General features: G+C 36.3%; 1 protein-coding gene across 1 annotated transcript in view; it reads right to left on the bottom strand.

Moving 5' to 3' along the window:
* Positions 1–26,583, bottom strand: part of LOC145688367 (metabotropic glutamate receptor 5-like) — a 420,659-nt gene extending 394,076 nt beyond the window's left edge. Inside the window, exon 1 of the mRNA XM_081762517.1 lies at positions 26,337–26,583. The gene's annotated coding sequence lies outside the window, so the exon portion shown is untranslated. The remainder of the gene's footprint in view (positions 1–26,336) is intronic.
* Positions 26,584–27,172: the final 589 nt, after the last annotated feature.

The following is a 27,172-nucleotide window of genomic DNA, read 5'->3' as shown; positions in this document are numbered from 1 at the left end:
TGGATGTGATAGACTTAAATGTAGAAGCCAGGTCTGAAGACGAAAGCATTCCTGAAGCAAAAAATCAAGCATCAGACCTGAATATAGCCCAAAATCGTTCATCGGATGATTCACTGGAAGTAAAAAGGGACCCATGCGGTGCATCCAGATCAAACACTCCTTTGCCAGTTGCTCGTCCTCCTCCATCTGTTACCAAACCTTTAAACAGTAACGCTAGATCCTCAGTAGAAGCAAGCAAGAGCTCATGCTGACTGTCCACTTCAAACACTCTTCTGCCGGTTGCTCGTTGTCATTCATCTGTTACCAAACCTTCAACCAGTAACGCTAGATCCTCACTAGAAGCAAGCAAGAGCTCATGCGGACTGTCCACTTCAAATACTCTTCTGCCGGTTGCTCGTTCTCATTCATCTGTTACCTAACCTTCAACCAGTAACACTGGATTCTCACTAGAAGCAAGCAGGAGCTCATGCGGATTATCCACATCAAACACTTCTCTGCTGACTGCTCGTTCATCGGTTACCAAACTTTCAACCAGTAAACTAGATCTTAACTGAAGGTAAGCAGGGGCCCATGTGGGCCATTTACACCATGCACTCCTTTGGTGGTTGTCAGTCCTCCTCCAACTGCTACCAAGCACTCAATCAATAGATCGTGATCTTCTAGAAGTCAATCAGAGATTCTGACATCCTCTCCTTTCAAGCAGAACTTACTTTCGAAACGGCGCCCTCCAAAGAGCAAAGGCAAACATCATCTTGCACCAGGAAAGCTACAAACCGAAGTTGTAGCTACAACTCCTCAGGTCAGTGAGGAAGTAGTGTACGAGTGTCCATTATGCAATATCATTTACAGTGATCCACCAATAGAAGACTGGATTAAGTGCGCTAGATGCCATGAATGGTGGCATGAACAATGCACATCATATAAAGGAGTAGCACCTTCATCTGTGATAATTGTTAATGCTCTTTTGGGTGCGTACTCTTGCCCCTCTGATTCCGTACTCTTGCCCCACATATAGGGGCAAGAGTACGAATTTCAATGTTTTCTTTTTATGAGTTCTACTTCCTTTAAGAATAGAGGTATATAAAAGTTGAGTTCACATTGCGTAAAGGAGAGTTCAAGTTTTGTGTTCCATGTAAAAGTTTTCCGTTGTAACTATTTTTTACCAAAATATATAAGTTTAATTAAATTTGCGTATTCTTGCCCCCCTTTCCTATAATGGCTATATGTCTTCTATTCATAATATAACATCTGGTGTGCCTCAAGGCTCTAATCTTGGTCCGTTGCTGTTTTGTTGTATGTAAATGATCTACCTGAGAAGATAAATTGTAGATATTTGATGTATGCCGATGACATAAACATTTTTAAAGAAATTAAAACCTTTCAAGATCAAGTATCCTTACAAGATAATATTGAATTAGTGGTCAAGTGGTCTGAAACCAATTTTTTGCCTTTGAATTTTACCAAAACTAAAGGCATAATTTTCTCAAGGAAAACTGACCTTCTTTTGTATAATTACACAGTCGGTAAACAGAGAATCGATTTTGGAGCCTATGTCAAGGATTTAGGAATAATTTTGGATAACAAGTTATTATTCAATAAGCACTTACAGGTAATAACTTCTGAGGCTAGGAAGAACTTAGCTATGTTAAAATGTCTATGCCGTAATTTTTCGAGTGTCAACACCTGTAAGACTTTGTACATTTGCAATGTGCGATCCCATCTGGAGTACTGCACTGTTATTTGCAATTGTGAAACGAAGTATTTTGTAAATGCTATAGAATCTGTTCAAAACATTTTTTTGGCTTGGTTACGATGGAAGTTTAAAAACTTCAAAGATATGAGTCTGTCTTGCATACCTAGAGCTTTATTTGTTACCTCTAACTGATAGGCGGTGTATTTTTGATTTAAGTTTTTTTCATAATATTCTTCAAGGTGTCTTTTCTATTGATGGTCTCTGGTCCATAAGAATTCCATATCGCAATGTTAGAAATTTTGTACCCTTTGTTTCGAATGTTCCTACCCTGAAGAGTTCAATTTATAAAACTATAGATACAGCCAATAAGTACTACAATGCTATAGATATCTTTCAAAGTAATTTTATTAAAATTCGTTCACAATTAATTAAAATTCTAAGAGGACAAATAATTTTTTTTTTTAACTTGTAAGGTGCCATTTGAAATTTTTTAATTTTTTTTTTAATTTTGAAAATTTAATTTTTTTAGGTTGTTTCTTGTTCTCTCTTTTAACTTTCTTTCTCTTTTCCTATCATCTTTTTTCTTTTATCTTTGCTTTTTTTGGATACTACACTTCTTTTTATTATTATTATTATTATTATTATTATTATTATTATTATTATTATTATTATTATTATTATTATTATTATTATCTCGGTTATGAGTTTCACATGTCATATGCTTATTTTGTATTCTTTGGTAAATTTATCTTATTTTTATTTCTGTCTTTTTATGAGTGTACTATAATTAAGGTGTCAATTGATTTGAAAATCATGCTTATATTATTTTATGATTTTCATGTATGTTCATTTGTAACTTTGACTATATGTATGTTCCTTTTAATATGTTATATACTTTTTTTCCTACTGTATACTCATATCAATGTTATTTTAGTCTCATGACAGGATGTACTTGTTTGAGATGTACTTAAGATGATATTTCTGCTTATTTGTTTTCTCATTATGCTTTTCATTGTATTTCTATCTGTAATACCCATTGCATGTATTTTTTTTTTTTTTTTGCATGTTTCATTTTTGTTGTTTAAATGTAAGCGCCCTATATTTGTATAATCCTTCTTGGGGGCACTTTGTGGCTGTAGCTGTTTGTCCCTAATAAACATTTAAATATTATTATTAATTATTATTATTTCCAAACTTGGAACTGACGAAAAAATACTGCTTCCAAGAAGAAAAGTTCAACGTAGAGCACGGGTTCCTAACAATATTATTTCAGTCATTCTAGATCAGATACTGCTTTCTTGTAATTAAAATAGCTAATTTCTTCACGGTGTGGTTAAACTAAAGAGAAAACCAGAATATGCTGCCACGAAGCCCGGAAGCCCTTAAGCTGATCAGTCGAAAGATTTTAAATTTAAGGCGGTCAGCGCATCGCGAATCATTTAACGTTGTTGCTGTTTTCTTGACTTTTCATTCAAGAGAATCCCAAATTGTTCTCACGATATATAGTGAACCCCACGCTGTGAACACCATCTCGTCTTTTGCATTAAGGGTAAGGACAAGCAATTACATGGGTGAGCCAAATAATATTTTATATTAAATATATATATATATATATATATATATATATATATATATATATATATATATATTCGTTTAGACCATAATTAAAATAGATAAGGGAAAAGTAAAACGTAAAATAATACGAGCACACCGAAACAAACAGAAAATGATAGACAAAAGTCAGCATATATTACAAGGTAAAAAGACTACTCAATCGACCCATATACACATAGTGAGAATGTTAGTTAAAACAATGACAGGTTAATCATCTTCGCCGGGGCAGCTTGGCGAGAGGTGTTCGTGGGGTTTGCTCTGATTAGTAAGGATAAAAAGTTGAAATCAAATTAGAAGACCATGAGGAAATGCTGTAGTAAAACAACACAAAACTAATTAAATGGCAATATAAAAACACTATAGTAATTAAAACTAGTTATAAGGTAATGAAATTATTAAGAAAGGCATCCGCACACAAAGCACATGCAAAACCTGCTACGAAAAGCCGATGTAATGCAAAAATCTCATGAGACTAATCGGTGTCGAGTGAGGTTGATTGAAAATCGTGTGGTGGGTAAGAGCTTGGAGACGTCGGGGTGAAATCCAGAGTCTAGTAGAAGAGGAACAAGGAGATAACCGCCTACACATTGTTGAGGGATCCTGAGAAGAGGTCATACACCCGTTTCCACTTTTTTGTGACTAACGCCTCGTGCTATTTGAATGTAAAGCTGTATCTTCACCTTAAGAGATGCCAGTTGGCGTGGCCATGTAAGTCGAGAATCTAATAGAAGACCCAAATAAGTGAACTTCAACTGGCGTTCCACCATGTGGGCGTCAATTTGAAAGCGGATTGTTCCCATCGAGCGTTTTCTTGTAAAAGTTGCATATTTCGTTTTGGTCCAGCTTATATTAATGCCGTTTTGATGATTCCACTGTTGAATATACTCTAAGGCGTGTTGGAGACGGCATTGTGCTTCAGGTAGCGAGGTACTTCGCATATATAACAGGTGTTCATAATAGCTGAGAATCCGTACATGTTGGCGAAGAACAAAATTAAAATCTAACATGTAAAAATTAAATAAGAGAGGTCTAAGGCAGGAACCAAGACGTAAACCTTGGTATGAAGTTAGAGAAGCTGAAAATTTCCCATTATATTTAATACTTATTCTACGTTGCATTAGCCAATTATGTATATATTTGATGAATTGTGACGAAAGATATGCGGTGTGTAGATGATGCATCAAACGATCCAGCAAGATGTAATCGTAGGCTTTGTCAAAGTCCAGTTTTAATGCTACGACGAATTGGTGATGTTCATAAGCTTGCCATACATCTAGTAGGAAAAAAATGAAATGAAATCTTTAAGTTTTACGTCCCACTAATATGCCGGTTAGGCTAAAGGAAACGGTGATAATGAGAGATGAGTGAAATGGTGGAATGAAGAAAGTGGGAGGAAACGGGAGTACCCCGAGAAAACCCACGAATCTAGTAGGAACGTAAGAAGACCATATATAGTGGACTTGCCCTTTCGAGGCCCAATAATGGATTAGGGGAAGATGTTATATTCAATATGGCATTGCATTTTCCTGAAAATGATTTTTTTTCCCAAACCCTGTTGATGCATGGAAGCAGTGTGATGGGTCGATAGCTGTTTTCACGTCCCAGTGGTTTTCCCAGGTTGTTGAAATGTAGCCAGTGAACGAAACATGAAAACCAGTAGTAACATGAGATGAATTTAACATGGAAGGTCCTTGAGATGTTTACCAATGCTCAAAACACGACATTTATATGAGTTAAGACAAGACGACACACATACATACGAAAGAAACAATTCAATATGGGACATCAAAATATAAGCTACATTAACTTCTTCAAAAACATCTCATTTGAAAAACAAAAGATAGAAGAAATATTAAAAAATGTCGGTATGGTCAACTTTAAAAATTATTTCTACCTAAGAAATCAACCTTTTTACGTACAAAGTTATGTGTATAAAAATTTATTTATTAAAGGTATTTAGCATCCACTCTTCCGTGACAGTATGTCTTGATCATTGGAAAACCAGAGGCGGTATGGCATACCACCACATACCGTCTCACTTCGGTGTCCCGACAAAACGTACCAGCGACAAAACGTACCACTTGAATTTTCGCGACAAAACGTACCACTTTTGACGACCTGTCATAAATGACAACCTGTTATGGATTAATTAAAGCATTTCTGATATTTATTCCACGACAAAACGTACCACTTATATAAATTACAACCTGTCTTGGACTAATTAAAACATTTCGGATATTTAATCCGCGACAAAACGTACCACTTCAAGTATTCTCTTTTACAGTGTGTTCACAGATTATTCTCCAGATCAAACAAACTTCTCTTAAAGATTCTGTACGTGACAAACTTAGCATTAAACACGTTTATCAGCGAGTAAGAAAACACGAGTCTTCCAACATACATTAGACCAATGTGGGTGCTTACATATCTAACAAAAGAGAACATAATGTTAAGAAACTACTTCCTCATGAACAGGTAAAACAACGGCAGTATAAGGTTGAGAAGAACAGACAGGTAATGTATCGAGTTGTCAAAGTGCAGAAACTCATTGGTAAAAGAGGGCTCATTTACAGAGGAAATGTAGCAGCCTATAAACTGAAAGACACAGCTATAGATCATGGAAACTTTTTGGATATTATTCCTTTCTTAAGCAAATTTGATTTTCTGCTTAAAAGTAATTTAGATAAGGTCACCGAGAAGAGTCATATACGAGGAAGTAAGCAGGATAGTGGTCGCATAACTTTTACTAAACACGGTGAACTTTGTTTTGAATGCTATCAACACACTTATCAGAGAAGATATTTCGAAAGAAGTCTCCCAAGCTTCAATATTTTCTGTTCTATTAGACACTACTCAAGATATAGTAGTTTTAGGCCAGTGCTCTGTTGTTTTACGGTACGTTGTTAAAATGGTTGTTAAACAAAGTATTGTTGTCATTGTAAAATGCATATCTACCACAGGCCAGTGTCCTTGCGGTTTACTGCTGGAAATTCTGCAGAAGTTGAACCTTGATATTAAGAAGTGTATTGAAAATTCAACCGATGACTCAAGTAACATGCAAGGACAATATTAGTTTTTTTTTTCTTCAATTCACCTATGATCAGTTACACGTGTGATTCAGATGATTTTGATTTTAACGGTCCTTTTAGCAGCGAGGCTATATGAGACGGGACATACTGATTTACGGGAAATCCGAAGCACACGAGCTCCAGCCAGGAATCGAACCCAGGTCTCCCACGACAAAGGCTCATACGCTAACCGCTTAACCACTAAGAAATTCAGTTACACGTGTGGTGTTACGCTCATATACTCAATCATGTCATATGTGATCTGACAAAAAATTGCATTGATTCTGTGTCATTGTTCTGCTGAATGACTGTGCGATATTTATGCGTGAGTCTTATCAGCTAATGGACATTTGGAAGATCAAATGTTAACAAAGGCGTCTTACAGTTATTTCGGAAATAAGATGGTAGAAAACACACTGTTTTTTAGAAAAAGTTTGGTCATTTTTCGAACCCAGAAAGTGCTTTGTATATAGAGTTGACCATAATAATTAAGAAAATTGCTTCTACAGAAAATATCAAACCAAAAACTAGGTGTAAAGCGAAAGGATATATAAAAGATCTTCTCAAGTTCAAAACAACTCGGACAGCACAAATGTTCCTTAGGATATTTCAAGTGATGACCTCTCTGTCAAACTATCTCCAAATAGATGGTGCTAGTGTAGTCCTATCGGATGGTGCAGACTACTCTGTTTCAAGAAAAAGAGTAGAGAGATGATTTTGAATCCGTTAAGAATGCAGCATTAAGCTTTGCAGAATGGGCCAATAACAAATTTGAAGACTTAGAACGTGATTTCTTTCTTTTTTTTTCTTCCATTGACCTGTCGACAATTCGCCTTCAGAGATGGACAAAGATTTTCCTGTGAATATGAAGATGAAGCTGCTTCTATCCAATGACCAGGTACTGCATCGAAGCATTCAACACAATATTGGACATAGTAGTTTCGAGTATTTCTTCAAGATTCAAGAAGCAATGTACTTTATGGATTATTTGGACCCCAGACACTTCAACCAAGTAGCAGAACTTCCAGACGTGCATTTCGATAAACTTACATATTTTCTTACAGAATTAGTTGAAAATACATTTGTTTACAAGGAAAGCGAATGCAAAACGTGTTGCAAAATTGTCCAATGTGCTGTTTTTTTAAATTTGCAGAATTGTAAATTTTGCAGTAATACTTATCCAGGTTTCCAGCATACAAATTTTTGTTGACTTTGCTCGTAACTCAGGTAACATGTAAAAGAAATTTTTCAAAACTGAAATAAACTGAAATACATTAAAAATAGGCTAACGAGTACCATGTCTCAGGAACATTTGAAAACATTTACGTTGATGTCTATTGAAAAAGATTTATTAAAAAATATTTCGAATGCAAAAGTGATAGATACAAAAGATGATAGATAGAGTGATAGATAGATACAAAAAGTGATAGATAGATAGATACAAATAGATACATCAAAAACTAGTACACTAAAACATCTGCTAACTTTGTAATATAGTATACGTTCTCCTTGAACTTCGTATAATAATTTGAACAATTCAGAATAATATACTGATGAAAGAATATCAGGTTTTAATTGTCAATTGTTAATACTATTGACTTACAGTAGAAAGAAAACTGTGCAACTTAAATTGTGGCATTGAGATGCGGTGGCCCTTGTGGGAGAAAGCGCCCGCGTCCCTCTAATAATACCTATCCGTTCCTGGTCCAAAGCCTAGATAAAGTGTGATGGAAATCAGCAAATATTTAAATATTGCATATGCAAGATTCTTGCTGGTCTGGCGAGAATCTTGCAGGTATGGCCTTGGTCTGGCGAGAATCTTGCAGGCATGGTCTTAGTCTTAGTCGTAGTCTTGGTCTTGCATCGGTACTTTTCTCACCACCAATCTGTTCAACTTTTAACCTTATTTTGGCTGATATATATATACTTATATGCTGCCCTATCAAGTGGTACGTTTTGTCGCCTGTCATTATTTGATGGCTGATTGGAAGACTCTTCGCAACTAGCCCTCCAGTCAAGTGGTACGTTTTGTCGCTTCTCATTATTTAAAGTGTTTTTAGAAAACCCTTCACAAGCATCCCTCAGGGTAAGTGGTACGTTTTGTCGGTGGTACGTTTTGTCGCTAGTACGTTTTGTCGCGTATTCCTCACTTCGACCACTGGCGTGCATCTTCTAGAATATGAGCTGTCAACTGTTGCAGAGAGTTAATATATTTCCTTGACTGGAGGAAAATTGCGACTTGGGTTAGGTATGAGCGGTAGATGACGGGAGACGTAAGGAAGAGGAATAGAGACATATCCAACCGGATGGTGTGAGCGACGCCGTCCAAGTCATGCATAGTAGTTATAATGAAAAAGTGATCACTACCTCCAGTGTAAGCGTAGACGCTCCGTGTATGATGGAGAAAAAGGTCGACACTGAGAAGAGTAATATTAACATAAATCTTCAGTTTAACTTTTATTATATTTTTTTCATTAGTAATAGTAAAACATTTTAAAAATATACCGTATGAGCTCAACCAAACTCATCCAATCGGGATCAAATTCAGGATGGTGGTAGAACTTGACCCATACAAGCATGTGAAATATATGCCAACTTGTAGTTTCTAAGTTACACACAATCTAAGTTCTAAATCAATTCACTGAGCATAATAAAAACGTAACAAGTACTGTGGAAAAAGCAGTAAAAGATCAACTTTGGACAGGAAAAAAAAAAAAAAAAAAAAAAACGAAACGAAACGACACTTTTTTTTTTACTACTATGCGTATTTCACTTGTTTTGGATATTTCTGCAAATTACTCACAAATTACATGATCGATCCTGTTTTCACAGATTTTATCGGGAAATATGACCTCAGAAAATGCAATTAAAATCGCCATTACCTTATTAAGAAACCATCAACAATTTTACTACCATAATATATTAGGATGATCTTTTTTTTTTTCGGCTTAAGAGTTTTTTTTTCTGAGTCTGACAAGGTACATTTGTTTCCTATTGTTTGGGGCATCATTTAATATTATTCAATTGAGTTCGTTTCTTTCATGGGTTATTTTGGTCTAACATGGAACAATTGTAGGGGGCGAAACTCAAAAGAAAATTTTAAAAAAATCGTAAGTCGAAAAGTAAGGACCACCCTAATATTATATTAGTACTTTAACTAATTTTCTTTTCTCGGTGGTTGTACATACAGTAATTCACATTTCAGTGGTCTAGCTGCATTTAACATTAATGCTTATAATTATCATATAATTATTCCGCCACTTCTATGACATTTGGTCGTGTTCTGCTTCATAAATTTGATTTCCTTAAAACCTTATCCGACTGAGAATAGCCATCAAAATATGACATCAGCCTAATGCTCAACCAAAATATGTACAGCTAATCTGTTGAACGCAATAATCTTTACAAAAATAGATTCTCTTCGTAATTAGAAGGTATCATGCAGACCCACAATAACTTAGAGACATAAGTTAGTAATTCAGGCGTATTTGGTCAAATTCGTGTAACACCCCCCTCTTCCTCCAAAAAAGTATCTGCATTAAAGTCAAAATACAAACTGAAACAATACTACTGAAATAATTAACACCAAAAGCTATAATAAAATTTACGAGGTTATAGCACACATCCACAAGAAATTTCTAACCAAGACACTATTCAGTCTACTCCTAGAAGATCAGTCAGACTTAATATATTTTACTTTATGTGCCAGTTGAACATTGAAAGGTCCATGAAAATAATCATGCATGTCTTGCAAAGCATATTGAATTTCCAAGAAGTAAACCTATTATCCACCTCCAAATCATGTTCGTCTACGTCTTTTCTGCTGCAGCGTGTGTACCGGAGCAATTTGACGAACATTAAGAAACGAACAGTACGAAACAGTGTCACCATTGCGTCAGGGAAGATGGAACAAGTCATTTGAAAACTTTCTATTCAAGAAAGCTTCGTATTTTATTCGCATCAAGCTAATAATTCCAATTAAGAGACTCCACTTCAACTCACGATTCTTCTAAGGAAAAAATGACAATTCATGCTTTTCCGGATACCTATGACTAACCGCAACCGATTAAGAACATATCTCCGCTGAAAATTTGTTTCAATTAAACTGTTAGCGTACGCGCCTTTGGCGTGGGAGACCCGGGTTCGATTCCCTGTGGGAGCTCATGTGATTCGGATTCCACGTTAATCAGTAGGTCCACGTCTCATATAGCCTCGCTGCTGAACGGGACGTTAAACTCAAAATCAAATCAAGCTTAATTCTAATAAATGACAAACTTTCTGTCTTTAACCCTCGCACGGCCAAGTGGGGTACCTAAGGTCCCCCAGATTACTATTTTTTGAAGTCATTTTGTATGTTAGTTTCTTAGAACATTGTTTCTTTAGCTATGTTAATATTTTCGAAGTATGCATATTCTCATGTGATCGTCATTCCCACGTAGCTCTTGGTTTATTTGTTATAAGCATTGGGGTACCTAATGTCCCCCACTGTTTACCTTCATGCCACCTAAAATTTTGTATTCACTTTTGGTTATAGTGGGGGACCCAAGGTACCCCATGAATATAAATGATATTTATGAAGACCTATTAAGTTGCTGATAAAAGCAATTATTTACATTATGAAGTACCCTGATTGGAGTCAGTTTCAAAGTTCCCATCGGAAGGTTTTCATAAAGGAACTTTGCAAGGAATTAGCTCTTCCACGTATTGTTTACCGCCTGCAAGTCACTCCAAACTTATTAAGGTAAGGTTTTATATTCTTTTATTACAATTTTACTTTTTAAGCCATGTAAATATTTCAATTCTTTTAAAAAATGACATTTCTATATAATCAGTACGAAGTGAATGAACGCGCTTGCTGTATAATCGGGAAGTTCAAGGTTCGAATTCCGGGATCGGCCATCATTACTGAGACTTTCCTCCTTGTCCTTAGTCTCACACAATAAATGCCAAGAAGGTATTTTTCATTAGAATTAGCAGTATATCTTTATGCCCACAAAAATAACTAAGCAGTGTTGACTGATTATACCTGTACGACAAACCACATGGCACAACACCTCTAAAGAATTAAGGCCTGCCACGCGGCTTTTAGTGAGTGGCACGTGGTCAGCGAACCGCTATTACCAGCGCTTTATGAGTGCCGGTTTAGCCCCAGGGTTGCTCCCGGTACTGATTTCTGGAGGTTGAGGTGAAAAGTTCTTTCTACTCAACCTCCGGGAAACGAACCCGGATCGCTGGATTACCAGTCGGAGCTCTACCGACTTCACTACATGCCAGCCCAGATAGATATATCGACAGATGTATGAATGGACGGAAGAACGTATAAACAGATAGGAAGATAGATCGATGAATGCAAATCATGTATAATCAGAGTTACAATCAAATGTAAGAGGAAAAACCATATCCAAATATGATGTTTTCGATCTAAACTGAAGGAATTTTTTAAATTGGACGAGCCGTTTGGGCTGCACACTATGTACACAATGTTAAATGAAAATGCAACGTTGCCATTTGCCTGGACCCACAACATAAGTGAATGAAGTTACTGTTTGAAATGGGGGCTGGCCATCGACATGGTAGTGTAAATGATAGTAACTTCAGTCATTTATGCTGCGGTAAATGGCAACGTTGCATTTTCATTTAACACTGTGTACATAGAGTATGTGCAGCCCAAACTGCTCGTGCGATTTAAAAAAAAAAAAAAAACTTCATTTTAGATTGAAAGCATAATATTTGGAGACTGTTTCCTCTCTTACATTTTGTTGTATCTCTGATAATAACAGAGTTATCTTATGTCAGGGGACTTTTGGAACACCCTGTATATATATCCAGATTAGAGTTACCAAAAGAGACATAGAAATACCTCTTCTGAGGCTTTGATAATGCCTTTTATTGGAACACGCCAAAATGTGTGTCTGATGATGAAATTGAAATAAAAAAACAGAAGGAAGTAAAACGAGGAGGCTATTTCATGTGTGACAGAAAACAGGATACTAAGTCAAAGTTTAAATGCGAAACCTGTAAGCGATGAATATGTAGGAGGCACAGAAAGACTGCAACAGTTGTGAGGTATAACAATTGTGCATAAGATCTGAATGAAAAAAAGATAAATTGCGAAGAATATAGGTAGTGAAACACACAATATAGATAGGAATACAAAAAATGTGTTACTAAAACTTTGTTATGAAAGCACTGTTTGGAGTTGCATGTACGTATATTTTAACAGTATGTTATCCAGTCAAAATAAGCATATAGACGCTGTAACAGGAGTTGTGTAGAGAAAAAAGGCAATAAGAACAAATTTAACACCATTTCTAATGGGGTCACTTATAGGGATGCGCACGAGACAAGATTTGTGGCTGTCTCGTCTCGAAAATGTGCTGTAAAAGTGATGTCCCGACTCGAAAAATGTATATTTTTCTATTGGAAGAGCTGTGTCTCGACTCGAATTTTATAAGAAAAATCCTGTCTCGACTCGCTTCGTGCGCATCCCTAGTCACTTAGGTCCCCCACTTCATAGTTTATGTCATGATTTTGAGCTTGGCTGTGCGAGGGTTAAGTGATGTACGTAAACCTACGGCCATTTTGGAAATGCAGTAAATCACACCGGTTATAATAGCTACAATACTCTAAGCATTACTAGTTAATAAGATGGGAAAAAATATGCCACAATGGCTCAGAGAGAGAGAGAAACCACCCTGATTTGAAGTGTCCCCGGGTACCGCAGGTATTATTTCAATTTTAGTTGGCTTACAATCTATCCATTCTATAAATTTATTCATAATTATTCATTTACATGTATTCTCCACCTCCATTAGACTATAGGGCATGATAGTGGAACATTAAACATTTGCAATACACGAGCAACTAAGATAATCGTAGGTTTTCACAACAGTAACACATCATCCCGTTTTGAATATTATTCTTTCCAAATTCACAACTGTCGACCCCTTGTACTTCGATACTATTGTACACTTACAAACATGTTATGTAGGGAATATAATGTATATTAAACTAAGATCTGACACTTTGACGCGTCATTAGATACACTCTGTTACGTAAAACTGGCACTGTGGTCCAGTAATACGGTTGATTAGGACAAAATGAAAAAGAAATATGAACAAGCAAAATACGTAAATGCATTAATCAACCAAATAAAGCACTTCTATAGAAAATAGTGTATCTAAAAGAAACGCAGAAATCTCTTTTGATAATTTCCAACTTTCATGTACGATCTAAATATGCACTGCTACAAGTTTCAAAAGAAACGTTATTAATGGTCAAATTATTGATTTTATGTAGAATAGGGCGTTACAAAATCCCATGTGTCCGGTTGAGTTGAGTTGATTTTAGTTTAGCGTCTCTTTCAGCAGCGAGGCTATATGAGACGTGGACCTACTGATTAACGTGGAATCCGAACCACATGAGCTCCCGCCGGGAATCGAACCCGGGTCTCCCACGCCAAAGGCAACCCATGTGTCCGGTGTGTCCAGTGTAATGATCACAATTTCAGAGTAAACATTCCAAGACAATTTTGATGCATGTGACAATGCATTACATCAAACTTTAGATACAAAGCGAAGTAGCTCAAATGGTAGAGCGTTGGCTTCGCATTCGGGAGGTCGTGGGTTCGAATCCCGCTGCCGACCATCCTGACTGAGGTTTTCCAGGGTTTCCCTCAGTCCTACCAGGCAAATGCCGGGATGGTACCTACTAAACAGGCCCTGGCCGATACATTCCCAAACCCTTTCCATTATTATTGTTGTTGTTGGATATCCTCGGAGCTGTATCTGGTGATAAAATAAATAAAATAAAATACCCAAACACTTGTGTTAGTGGGTTCTCTCGTAGTTTCCCACATTATTATTCCACTACTTTATAACCATTCACTTTCATAATTTATCCGTCTCCTTTAGCCTAAAGGGCATAATCGTGGAACGTAAAATTAGAAAATTCATTTCATTTCATTTCATTTCATAAAAAAAAAAAAAAATTAAAAAGTTTGTGTACTTAGCAAATAACATCAGCAAGTTATTCCATGGGCATTCGAAGGGGGAGGAAACAGAGTGGGGCCATAGCCCCCTGGCTCACGAAAATGTATTAAATTTAAGATTTCTTAATACAAAAAAAGGCCAAACGTAATAATAGCAACGAGAGATTTGATCCGCCCCCCCCCCTAGAAAATTTTCTTCGGGTGCCCATGAGTTATTTCCATATGTAATTCCTAAGATGAAACTCCACTCTACGTAAGTCAAACACTACAGATTCCAGTCGGTGATCGAATACGCATTGCTTCTTACGGAATACTTCAGTCATTTCTTGCTTACGTAATTTTACGAATTGGCTCACCAGTTATTAAAAATACTCGTACTAGTTAAATAAAAGAAAGTATATTAAATTTAAAAATGATATTCCATTATCAACACTACCTAAGCGGGTTGTCTCAAGTTTCTATTTCATTTACTCCTCACTTAGTTCAAAATTAATTTATCAATCCGGAATAAGATAGCGGATACTGTTCTCTCACCGCAATCGAGAGGATACAGATTCAAATCTGCGATTGGTTGCACTGACTGGGTATTTATTTGGATTTCCTCATCACATATATACACTATTTTATGGGACGAATTACCAATCACAAAAATTCATAGAAAATAAACATCATACTAGCAGTTGTAAAATGTCCTTCCACTGTCAACTTATAGCTTAGTGTGTTAAGAATGGACAGTAAACAGAGGAATTCAAGGACACGCAGATGCACATATTAAGAACCATACTTGGATTTGATGTCTGGAATCTCCATCACAAGGTTTAACATACTTTGCTTGATCTCTCTTTTAACAGTTCCCGAAATAGAAACTTTTGTTAATTCAGGTCTCTCATAAGTTACGATCAAATGATAGTGTCTTTCTTAGCAACTACAAATATAAACACAATTTTGTGCAGCTTTTCCATTTTTAAACACCTCCCTCTCAGTCCTTATCCTGTATCTTTCATCTTGGCGCACCTCGTGTCTGTACCGCTATCTGGAAGCAAATCAAGCTTTCTGACCTACAGAAACATCTACCTAGTTCATGCGCACACAGTTCCTTCTGCCTTCTTCCACATGCTATACGTCCTAGAGCTAAGATTGCATTTTGTGCCATCAAACAATTCTTTTGCATTTTTTTTCCTTTCAAAGCACTACACAGTCAAAATAAACAGGGTCTTTCCACAACAAAAGTACTGTTAGCTACAAAATAAGAAACGGTGTGATTATTTTACTTACAGCTAAATTTAACAAATTTCTTCGTAGGAGAACTGTCTGCAATCTAGCGTTACATGCTTTCGTGTAGAAATGATGTTGCTTATTTAAGATTCATCATCTTGCTGACTCCATTGCGGAAAAAAAATGGATGATGCAATTCTCTGCAATAACAATCCCTTACACATTTTAGTAGCGAAAAGTACAAAGAGCTCCACGATTTTCAAGTTGATAGGTTTTACATACAGCCTCGGAGTTCAAGATGCTCGGTCCACACAAAGCAAAATTTAGAGATATGTCAGTGTTACCAAAATAACTCTTACACTGAAAATTTTTCGTAAGACACGAAAAAATAATGCCTAAGTTCATAGCCATGATTATAAATAGGCAAACCCAGGGACCATGTGGTTAACGTTCTATTTGTGGTAAGGAAGGTCTGCGTTCGATTTCCACGTAAAAAAGAAACATACCTTATATTATATCAGTGCTAGATCAATAAATGCAATACACACCTCTTTCTATTTTTCTATAAACGTTTCACCAATCACCCTTAATAATCCAATTGTATCTATTGTGCCCTTATCTCTCCTGAATTCAAACTGTTGCTCCTCAACTTTTAAATTTATTCTTCCACGCAACCCTCTGTTCAGAATTCGAAGCAAAATTTTTGCTGCATGAGATACGAGACAAATACTTCTATAATCAACACGTTTGTTTGGGTTCGATTTCTTAGCCATCGGTATCATGATCGTCTTGAGGAAATATTTTGGCCACTCTCCTGTTTCATATATTTCATTGCACAGTCGTAACAATTTTTTCTTGCTCTTGTCTTTCGTATTTTTAATGAATTCGATGGGTATGTTATCTATCCCGGTTGCCTTTCCATTCCCAATCTTGGACATGGCTTTCAAACTCATCCCGAAGAATATTAAACCCTTTATCATTCTCGTTTACTTCATTTTCTATTTCAGCATATTCTTTTCATCTTCCTAAGACTTCACTTCTCTCGCTGACTACCTTCCCATTCTTATTTTCTACTGCCATCATAATACCCCATTGTTTCCTCCGAAGTTCCATAGATTTCATCTCCTTGTACATTTCCTCATATTTCCAAACTCTAATACTTCTATGTTCTCGTATTTTCTTTTGTAAAACTCTTCCTTTGCTCTGTGTTTCCCTTTGCAACTCGTTTAATTTTCTGTACATCTTTCTGCCTTCTTCAACATGTTTCCACATCCTCCTCTCCCTAATTTTCTGCAACAGCGGTTCTGTAACCCACGGTTCCTTAACCGCTTTGTGTTCGCGTTACTACTACTTTTGCAGCCTGCTGTATGCAAAGTTTAATATGCTCTTACCGTCTGTTACTACCAGCACCTATACTCTCCGCGTTTGAGCATTTTTCTTCGAATTTTTCAACGTAAAGATTTCTTTTTCCTTCCTTTGCCACCTTTTTAGTATTCGACATCTTGTTGCTTATTGTTCTTCTACCTACTATTCTCTGTTGAACATTCACTTCGGCCAGCACAAGGGATTATGATCAGAAAAAAACGTCAGTCCCGGGGAGGTTCTTCGCGTTCTTCAAGTAATTCCGATATATCTCGTGAATTTTAACATAGTCTATTCGCCGTCTATGGGCATTTCCATGAATATATTCTTCTCTTGGGCTGATTGAACCACGTGTTCCCAATTACTAGTGAATTCTGTCTACAGAAACTGACCAGTCCCTCTCCCCTTTCATTTCTTTCGCCTAAACTGTATTTGTCTACGACACTACCTTCCTGTTTTTCTCCCACAACTGCATTGAAATCTCTCATTGCAATTACACATGCAATCCTCTTCTCTTGTCTATAATTTATTCTATTGTTTCATTTTTTTTAATATTTCTTTAATTGTATGAGAAGTCGACAGTGCATACTTCTGTATCACTACTAGATCCTTTCTCAAGTCTTAACATCATAACTTTATTATCAACTCATTCTACTTTCACTCTAATCTCTTTTAAGCGCTTACCAAGAATGATTTCTACACCATTATGAACAACCTCTTCATTACCTGAGAAAAACTCTACATCCTTTTCATACAATACACACTTGTCATGTATGCTGAAAAATAAGAACGCTACAAAATCACAAACATCGAAAAACAACCAAATTTTGGAGGGATCTACAACTGTAATAACACAGGTGAGACGGGCAGGGTAATGTACAGTACATCCAAAGTATTATGATGTCGAATACTACGATCATCAACGTGTTTCGAAAAATCAGAAACAAAGTTGCAAAAAAAATTTTTTTAAAAATATTTTTTTTTCGAAGGATCCAAAAAGAAATGTTTACGTAGATATTACACCGAATTACGTACATAGTTTTCAAAGACCATAATGCCGTTTACAGGAATTTGATGTATCAAAACACTCGAGAGAGACGAAAAATAATATAATTGCCTAAAATGGCATATTTGTGGACATCTTGTAAAACAATTTTTGCTTTACTTTGTTTCTATAACATTACAATAATACTTTTTTCTGGTAGGCTATTTACAATAAGCTCTCACAATTACATAATCTTAAATGGTGTTGCAAACCTTAGCACTTATTGCCATATTTCCAAAACTGCTTCAGACATCAAATTACTGTAAACGGCATCTGATTCACATCTATTAAAACCATCTATGCAATTGGACGAGATAGTACTAAGTACTTCTCTAAATAAAGGCTTTTGAAAAAAATAAGTAAAATTTTCAATCCTTTGTGAATTTGTTCGTATTAATTCGAAACCAACCAATCGTGATCATACTATTAGACACTAAAGTACTCTGAATGTGCATTGCCCTCTCTCTCTCTCTCACTTTGAAAAGATACAAGGTGGTATCAAAATAAATTACGAACCCTGCATTTTAAAGAGTAAACTTAAGCGATATCGACAATGAACTGAACGATAATTATCGAATACAATTAACAATTCAATTCGCTAATGGACAAAGTTTGAATATTGATCCCTTGAATGTGAATTGAATTATTTTGAAAAATAATGAAATGAAATCTAAGTTTTATGTCCTACAGTTATGCCGGCGAGGCTAAAGGAGACGGTGATAAAAATTAATAAAATGGTGGAATGAAGAAAGTGGGAGGAAAAGGGAGAACCTCGAGAAAACCCATGCACCACAAAGTTCACTTGGCGCGAGCTGGGATCGAACCAAGGGCCCCATGTACCAGAGGTGAACTCAGTTATTTTGAATAATGCCTCTCCATAGAACATACATTGGAAAGATAGGGAAAATGGATTGACCACAGTTGAGCTTTTACATTTACTCTAGCTATAATTAACAACTTACGCGACAAATAACCTCTCACCAGTGCTGATGACTGGAAACTTGTGTATTAAAACATACGGTACTATCTACGAGTGCGAGTGTAGGGCTTATAAATGAAATTCGGTGTTAATTTTCTTAGCATGATTGTACACACCCGTTTACAAAAAGCTGGAAACTCGTTCAGAAACAAAATCCGAAAAAGTGAGCCTAGATCCGTCTATTCCCGCAGATCTATACACAGGGAATGGCATATTCCCACCGTTTTTATATAGACACTAGCTGCAAACCGTACTGTCATCCGAGCGATGTGAAAATGTAAAGACAAAATCAAACTACTTATTTCTGAGATTAATATTGATTGCACATCTCATGCACAGTTTCAATATGCAAAATCAACCATTATCTTAAGTAGAAATTGCTGAAAACGACAGAAAATGGATATTTAAACCTCCAAGTAGGAACCTGTGCTTGGAACGACCCTATTACCAATATTATAACTCAATCTCTTGTAAGTTGCGTGTGTGGTCAAGCGGGTTTACTACTTCTACTGACATTTCTGATACGAAGGGCGGCGGTTCGAGCATCCGTGCGGAAAGATAAAGTTTTTCTTCCTTTTTCCTAAATATATGAGAACTTTTTTATAAATATGAATTTCTACTGTGAAGTGTTTGGAAACACATTATCCGACGAACTGCCACTTTTCAAATCCCTGTCACATTTACTAACCCGCCATGTCCATAATTCATATAGGAAAACGCTAAAATGAGAAATGTGAACACAGTTGTATACCTAAAACCACACGTCCAACATGAAAATTATTCATATATATATTTCTGGGGGCTTTGCTAACTTCATTCTGGGGGATCAAGCCCGGACGTCCCCTAAAATACACCTATATATATATATATATATATATATATATATATATATATACTTGTATTTTTTGCATTACAAAAACTTAGGGCACCTCATAATCTGGATTCTTATAAAGGAATCTGAACAATTATTTAGAAAATATGTACTGCTTAAAATCGGATTAAATCGCAATGCCAATAATCTGTAATATATTACACTTGTATTTATTTACATTCAGTGTGTACTTGTTTTACACTGTATAGTATATTAGCTGCTACATAAGAAACAATTATCTATAATTGAATTTAAGTAGGAAATCGATATAGTTATTATAGAAGAAGCTTGTGAAAATGAAGCGTATAATAATGGTTGTACATGAAATAGATGTTGCGTAATGGAGTAATTGGTTACCCCGCCACTTTTGGAATACTGGGCTCCTCAAACTGTCCATCCTCAGGGATGCTCAGAGTCGAGTCGAGGCAGAATTTTCCTGACAAAATTCGAGTCGAAACATAGCTCTTCCAATAGAAAAATATACATTTGTCGAGTCGAGACATCACTTTTACAGCATATTGTCGAGACGAGACGGCCTCAAATCTTGTCTCGTGCGCATCCCTATACATCCTACCTAGATAAAATCAATTTTGGATTCGAATGTTCAATTTCTTTTCACGATAGTAATCTACGATACAGATTGAAGTAAGATATTGGCTTGAGCTGCTTTATTATCCACTTAACCTTCGTATACTGCAATTATATCTAATTGTGACATAAATATTTATTATTATTAGAATGTAAACAATGAGGAATATATATTAACACACAATGAGGAAGAGCTCAATGTATGCTCGTAGTAATTAACAAATTGGTTGCAAGTTTATTTAAAATTAACTCTTGAAATATAAATCATCATTATTAGAAAGAAAGCAAGAGAACCGTTTTGTTAATTTGGACATATAAGAAATTGAGGAATGTGTATTTAATCGAACAGAATATACGAAACTAAATGGAATGGCATGTGGAACCGAACTTAAAAGAGGATAGGATGTGTAAATGAAAAATGAAACAAGACAATGGTTAACAGCAGTAGTCACTACTTACAGCAGATGAGTGAAATCTATCCCCCCCCCCCAAAAAAAAAGTTCAACAATTCTGAAACATACGGGGTCACATTTTCTTCGTTTCCTGACAAAATTGAAAAATGGATTTTGCATATTGTTCGTATATACCCCTTCAATATAGTTAGCTTACAAACCAAATACGGTCGACTGACTAGACCTCAAGTGAGTGAAATTTATATAGGAAGTTTCGATACAGCAATCACCGAAGTGACGCAGACGTGGTGTTGAAGCTTCTGGTAGGACGTATTTCGTAATGGATTTTAGGTCAGTGAGATTTCTTTATACGTATCAGAAAGCTCTTTAACTCCATACTAAAGGCGTGTCGTATGATTTATTCAAATCGTCAGGTATTCGGACAACCATGAGTCCAATTCGCTTTGCTTCACTGCTCACAAGTTTAACTTGAAATAAATTCTTACTTTTCCACGGAAACACAAACTGTTTTAATGATCATTTTATTATGAGTGAAATGTATAATTCTGCAAGTAATAAAATTTACATGTCAATCTCAGAAAAATAAACACACTGCTGAACAAGACTGCACTTATTTAATATAAACACACATTTACACATGACGTTTCGATCTTCTAGCCAAGATCCTCATCAGAGTGTACGTGCAATGGGCAAAAATAACGGAGAAAAACCGTCTCGAAGTTTTCTATTCGACGCATATATTATACAACGCGCAAACTTATCAAGTGATGGCGTGGCAGAGTGAGAAGAATCAGCGACTCAAGTGCAAAGGGTTCGATCCTCGTTCGAGTCAAACCTTTCTTTTTCTTGTATTTTGCTTCAACCAATAAAGTAGGCATTTGTAATTATAAGTAAAATATTAATTCACCATATGTTTATAATGAATAAAACAATTGAAATTTTTAATCACTTGTAAATTCTTTTGATGTTCCATGTTAAATAGGAACAAAATCTAATCTCCTCCGTAAATATTATTGTTACTGCAGTCGTTGTGTAAAAAATGTTCTTGAAGCTTCGTGTCTACATCTGTTGACAGTGTGAGAATTACAAGCAGAATGAGGAGGAAATATTTTGTGATTATAGCAACATCCAGTATTAGCAAAGGGGATTTCCCCTCTGAACTCCTTTGTAATCGCACACTGTCAACAGATGTAGACACGAAGCGTCAAGAACATTTATTACACAACGACTGTCGTCAAGGGCGCCGATCATGGGTATCGACCCCAATGCCAACTACACAAAATCACATCATCCGTATCAATTTAATTCGTAACCGTCTGGCAAGTAACGTGTTTGTATATACAAGAATAGATTATACATAAGGGCTAAACACGTCCTTACTGCTGAAGTATGAGCCAAAACTGAATTCCAAGGAATTGTTCGTCGCTGTGCACAAATTGTTAATACTGATCGAACTTACAAAAGGGATCGCTAGTCACGAGAATGATCCTATTTCAAATGTCACCTCACCTTTCTACCTAGAAGAAGGGCGAAACAAAATGCATTACTGTTATCAGCTAACAAATCTTTATATTAAATTTTTTGTTGTCATAAAATGATAATTCTATCTGTAAATCCACAAAGGTAATAATAATATTGCGTTCATGTGTAAACCTAAGAAACATCTGACACACTCTATCTTTTCTGTTCCTATGAATACCTTTGACTATGTTACTTTTTCTTTCCTTATGTGGTAATAATAATAATAATAATAATAATAATAATAATAATAATAATAATAATAATAATAATAATAAAGGACATAATTACAACACCAGTTACATAAACATTATCTTCCCATTCAGAAAAATTAATAACTGCCACGACGGGATTTGAACCCAGGTAGCTGCAATGGGAGATTCCTGCTTTAACAATTTCTTTTAAACAAATCGCCCCAACCGGAGTATTGTTCGCCACTGGCACCTCATCTCCTTTCGACGTATTCCAAACACTACAGAAACACGAACACCGAAATACGGAGGACAGTTAAAATTCCGACCTTGCTTTTCAGAGGAATTCGAACCCCTAGTGGATTGCGCCTTATGATCAGCAGCCTCATGATCATGTGGCCTCAATTTACCACAAATTCCTCATATGAACATAAGAAAATAAACTAGTAGTTACGGAACATAAACATAGAACTGCCTATTTCTGCACGTGTTGTTGCAATTTAAAGAATGTGAAAATAATTTATGTCGTCTTTTCTTCTTTGGAAATTAGAAGTTATGTAAAAGAAGAAATGTAATGTAAATCGGGACAATCCCTGCAACCGATGACCAGCGCCGTAACTTGGATTTTTCTGAGGGGGGAAAGCATTAATAAGCTTATTTGGGCCCCCTAGAAAAAGTTTTTCTGATTCTTGGGTCCCCTCTTTCCAATTTTCTCTTAACATTTATGAACCTCCCGGAGCCTGTGGACCCTCTCGCACGGCAAGGTCTTCGGTTTCGTTAGTTACTCTCTGGGTCCATTCCATACATGACAAGATTATTAAGGGGACAATATTGACAAATCTCAAAGCCATACGAATATTATTTCTAGAGCCCCTAGTAGTAGACATTTTTTACTGAAATTTGGTCCAAGACACATTTTTGTTCTATTTACCATTTGAGTGCTGTTTTGTTTATGTAATGTAGCGACCCTGTTTGATGCATTTCTAATTTCATGTTCCTATCGTATATGGAGTAAGAAAATTTTGTCTGAAAATGGGCCCTATCGAACGGCGGGAGCTTCTCTGGGGGGCAGTTGCCCCCCCCCCCCCACACACACACATGTTACGGCTCTGCCGATGACGTAGGCTCATCTGAAGAACATTTCGTGATACTTTCTTCATTGAGCAACGTGTATATAATTTGTTTTTGAGTTAAACAAGGAAATCTCGAGTAAGTCATTAAAACACCCACACAAGTTGCTTATATTTTCTTATTTATATTTTGTTTATATATTTTTTGTTATATTTGAGTATTTTGTTTATATTTTTCCATGAAACGATTTTAACTAGGTGTTAGTTTGAGTGGCAATTTAAATGGCGCGGTGGGTGAGTGGTTAGCGTATTGAACTTCTATTTGGTGGACCCTGGTTCGAGTCCCGGCCAGGATGCTATTTCAAGTTTTCTTGTTTCAATTTTAATGCATACTCAGTGTGATAAGCAAGATCTTCTCTCCTCCTGAAAGATGATGTTGGAATGACGAGAAGGTCTCTCAATGGAGGCAATCATTTACAAAATTATTTCCAGCAGTTATTCTATATTTTGATGTTTTCAGCTACTTTCAAGCATTTTCTGATTCATATGTGATCAGTGTTTTTATTTCTTTGATTATACAGTATATAATGAAAAAATACATTACATACACAGCAATATTGAGATTAAAATATGATGTTCATTGGACAACATGCTCTGAACCAGAGAGATTGATCTCAGAATTGAGAACTGTTTCGTTAGTCACCTACTTCACAATTTTACTCGCATAAACACCTGGATCAGGGCTACCAACTGCTGTCAGTGCGGAGAAAAGTTACGTGTAAGTTGGGTTGCATCTGTCTAGGCGTTCTCACAACTGCAAATTACCTGGACCCCAAGTAATGGAATTAGAGCGCTTAGGGGGGGGGGGAATTACTTTTGTAGCTGGGTGTACCTAGGCTAGGCTATATGAATATGAAATGTGAATCTACAGTTTAAGTTTGAAATTAAACCACCGTAATGAGCTCAAATTACAATATTTCCTAAATTCAATCGAACCCACGGCAAATACACCATACGTGTAAAGTGGAAATTTATAGGCAAGGAAAGTACTCAAAGACTACGTACACAGGGTTGTAACTACGAGGTGGCTGGACTGAAAAGTTCAGAGGACCATCCATGACATTAAACTGAGTAACTAAATCACTGCAAAATCTAAGTCACACGGGTATTCTACTTAAAGCTAGTGAGCTCGCAGAAACATACAGTACCTAAAATTAATAATGCGATCTCCGAAGTGACAAGAAAACGTGAGCCAGCTTTTCTTATAGCAAAATATCGATTCCTTTCATCCAGTTTTCTGGAAGATAATGTTGCCTCTAACTATTCCTGTCAACCGTGAGTGCAGAGCTTATTTTCTGAATTTGAAACAACAACAACGACAATAATAATAATAATAATAATAATAGCTGAGAAGCATCATGGCTCAAGAAGTATTGAAAGAATTAGCACTTCTCTGCATCGAGGAGATTTGGCTACGAAACTGGACTTCGAAAAAGTAACAGACAAATTTCCAACTGAAAACAGGAATTTTAAAATTTTAAAAAATATCAGAATACTAACGCATAAAAACATTGACCTCGAGCGTTCTACCACTCAGCTACCGTGTACCCAATCTGGCCCAGTCAACTGACCATGCACTTGTTTACATTTCTACTTAAAGTGCTTATTTTTAAATAATTAACAATTGCAATGCCGTAAAGAAATTAGAAGTAATCAAACCCAAATTAAAAAAAAACACTGATTGTCCCTTTCAGCAGCGAGCCTATATGAGACGGGGCTACTGATTAACGTGGAATCTGAAACACACGTGCTCCCGCCGGGAATCAAACCTGGGCCTCCCACGCCAAAGGCGCGTAAGCTAACCACTTAGCCATGAGGGAGCTCCCATGTTAGTATTGTATTCTGTTATAGAAGGATCACTTTTCTATCAGTGCGTAACCAAAGTTGCAGCTTCGCGGAGGGAATGTGCGCCCATCTACCCAGGGGTCATATCCAGCTGAATTCTAGACATAGTGTATTCGATAAACAGATAGGGGGCACGGTGGTTCAGTGGTAAAGCGCTTACCTCTGGTGCGTGAGGTCTCGTATTCAATTCCCGTCCAAGTTTGTTTGTAGTGGACAACATCGTGTCCGTGGGTTTTCACGAGGTACTCCCGTTTCCTCCCACATTATCATTCCACCAGTACTTTATTGGCAGGTCATTTGGCGCACCTGACAAGTTTCCGTGCTTCACGGTCTTAATCTATTCTCTTCATTTTCACGCATTAATTTTGTACCGCAAAATATTGTAAATAGGCCTATATCAACTTGGGAGCATGAACACGCCTTGACAAAATTTTGTGTGCGCCACTGACTTCCTGTAAATATATCGTTATTTATTTCTCCAAATAAAATAAACTGGCAATATTTATAATCTTAACTACATCTAAAATACACTATATTGTAAAAAAAATATATCAATAGAAAGATATATAATACGCTGGCATACCGGCATAGATATTTGAAAAAAAAAAATATCCTAGAACCCCTCCTCCGTCGTACAACCCAGTTCGAACAACTTTTGTAATTCACTTTTTGTCCTTTGTATCTGAAACTAAAATATGAAAATAAGCTAGCAACAAGCAGTATGTAACATGTAAACAATTAGTTACAACTAAAGAAAGCGATTCAGTCAAGTTTCTAAAGATAGTAAACAAAGAATAAATAAATATGTACTTACTTAAACGGTTTCTCCAATAACACCTTCTCTTCTCTATATTTACAATCCTTTCCAACGCAAGTGGAGATACAATATTTCAATCATTATGAACATTACTGAAATTCAACATGAGGTCTCTGAAGTTCCTTAGTTTTTCTCCTTTATTCAGCCATTCCTCAACAGAACTCGCGCGTTTGTTTACCACAAGATTCGTGCAACCCACTCGCCTGCACATATGAGCTTGAACTAACTCAGCTGCTTCGATGGAACACCTGTTACTCCATAGATTTTCACATCAATGCCACCTAGCGAACAAAGAGTAAGTTACTTCCACCAAACCTGATAATTGTAAGTGCAGTGAAATGTTTATAATAACTAAAAAGCGGGGAGAAAGAAAGAAATCATTTCAGTTTCTTCTTACCAAATACACAATAAACAGATGCGTAATTCAACTGTTATGTTCCTTTACGCGATTATTAACTAGAATCATATGCAGCGCCGTAACTTAGATTTTTTTTCTCGGGGGGCAAGCATTAATACGCGTATTTGGGCTCCCTAGACAAAGCTGGTTTTTTACTTCTTGGGCCCCCTCTTTCCATATTTCTCTGATTCCATCCCATCTCGCCTAACGATTTATCATCCACTGATGTCTCCAAGATAAAAATGCCCGCCATTTAAGAGGAGATGGGAATTCCCATCTTGTCTAATCCCATCTCGCCTAAAATGATGGTAAGATGCAAGGAGGGAATTTTTGCACTATAGAGAAAATTCTTCTACTAGCATTTTTAATCAGATATTTCAGTCAATATTGACAATTTCTTTCAACTACAATATAAATACCGTATAACTGGGTTACT

Source organism: Thermobia domestica, chromosome 6, assembly GCF_964235325.1.
Source record: "Thermobia domestica chromosome 6, izTheDome1.hap1.1, whole genome shotgun sequence".
Classification (NCBI taxonomy): Eukaryota; Metazoa; Arthropoda; class Insecta; order Zygentoma; family Lepismatidae; genus Thermobia; species Thermobia domestica.
The sequence above is the reverse complement of the archived record's forward strand: the minus strand, read 5'-3'. Positions and strand labels throughout refer to the sequence as shown.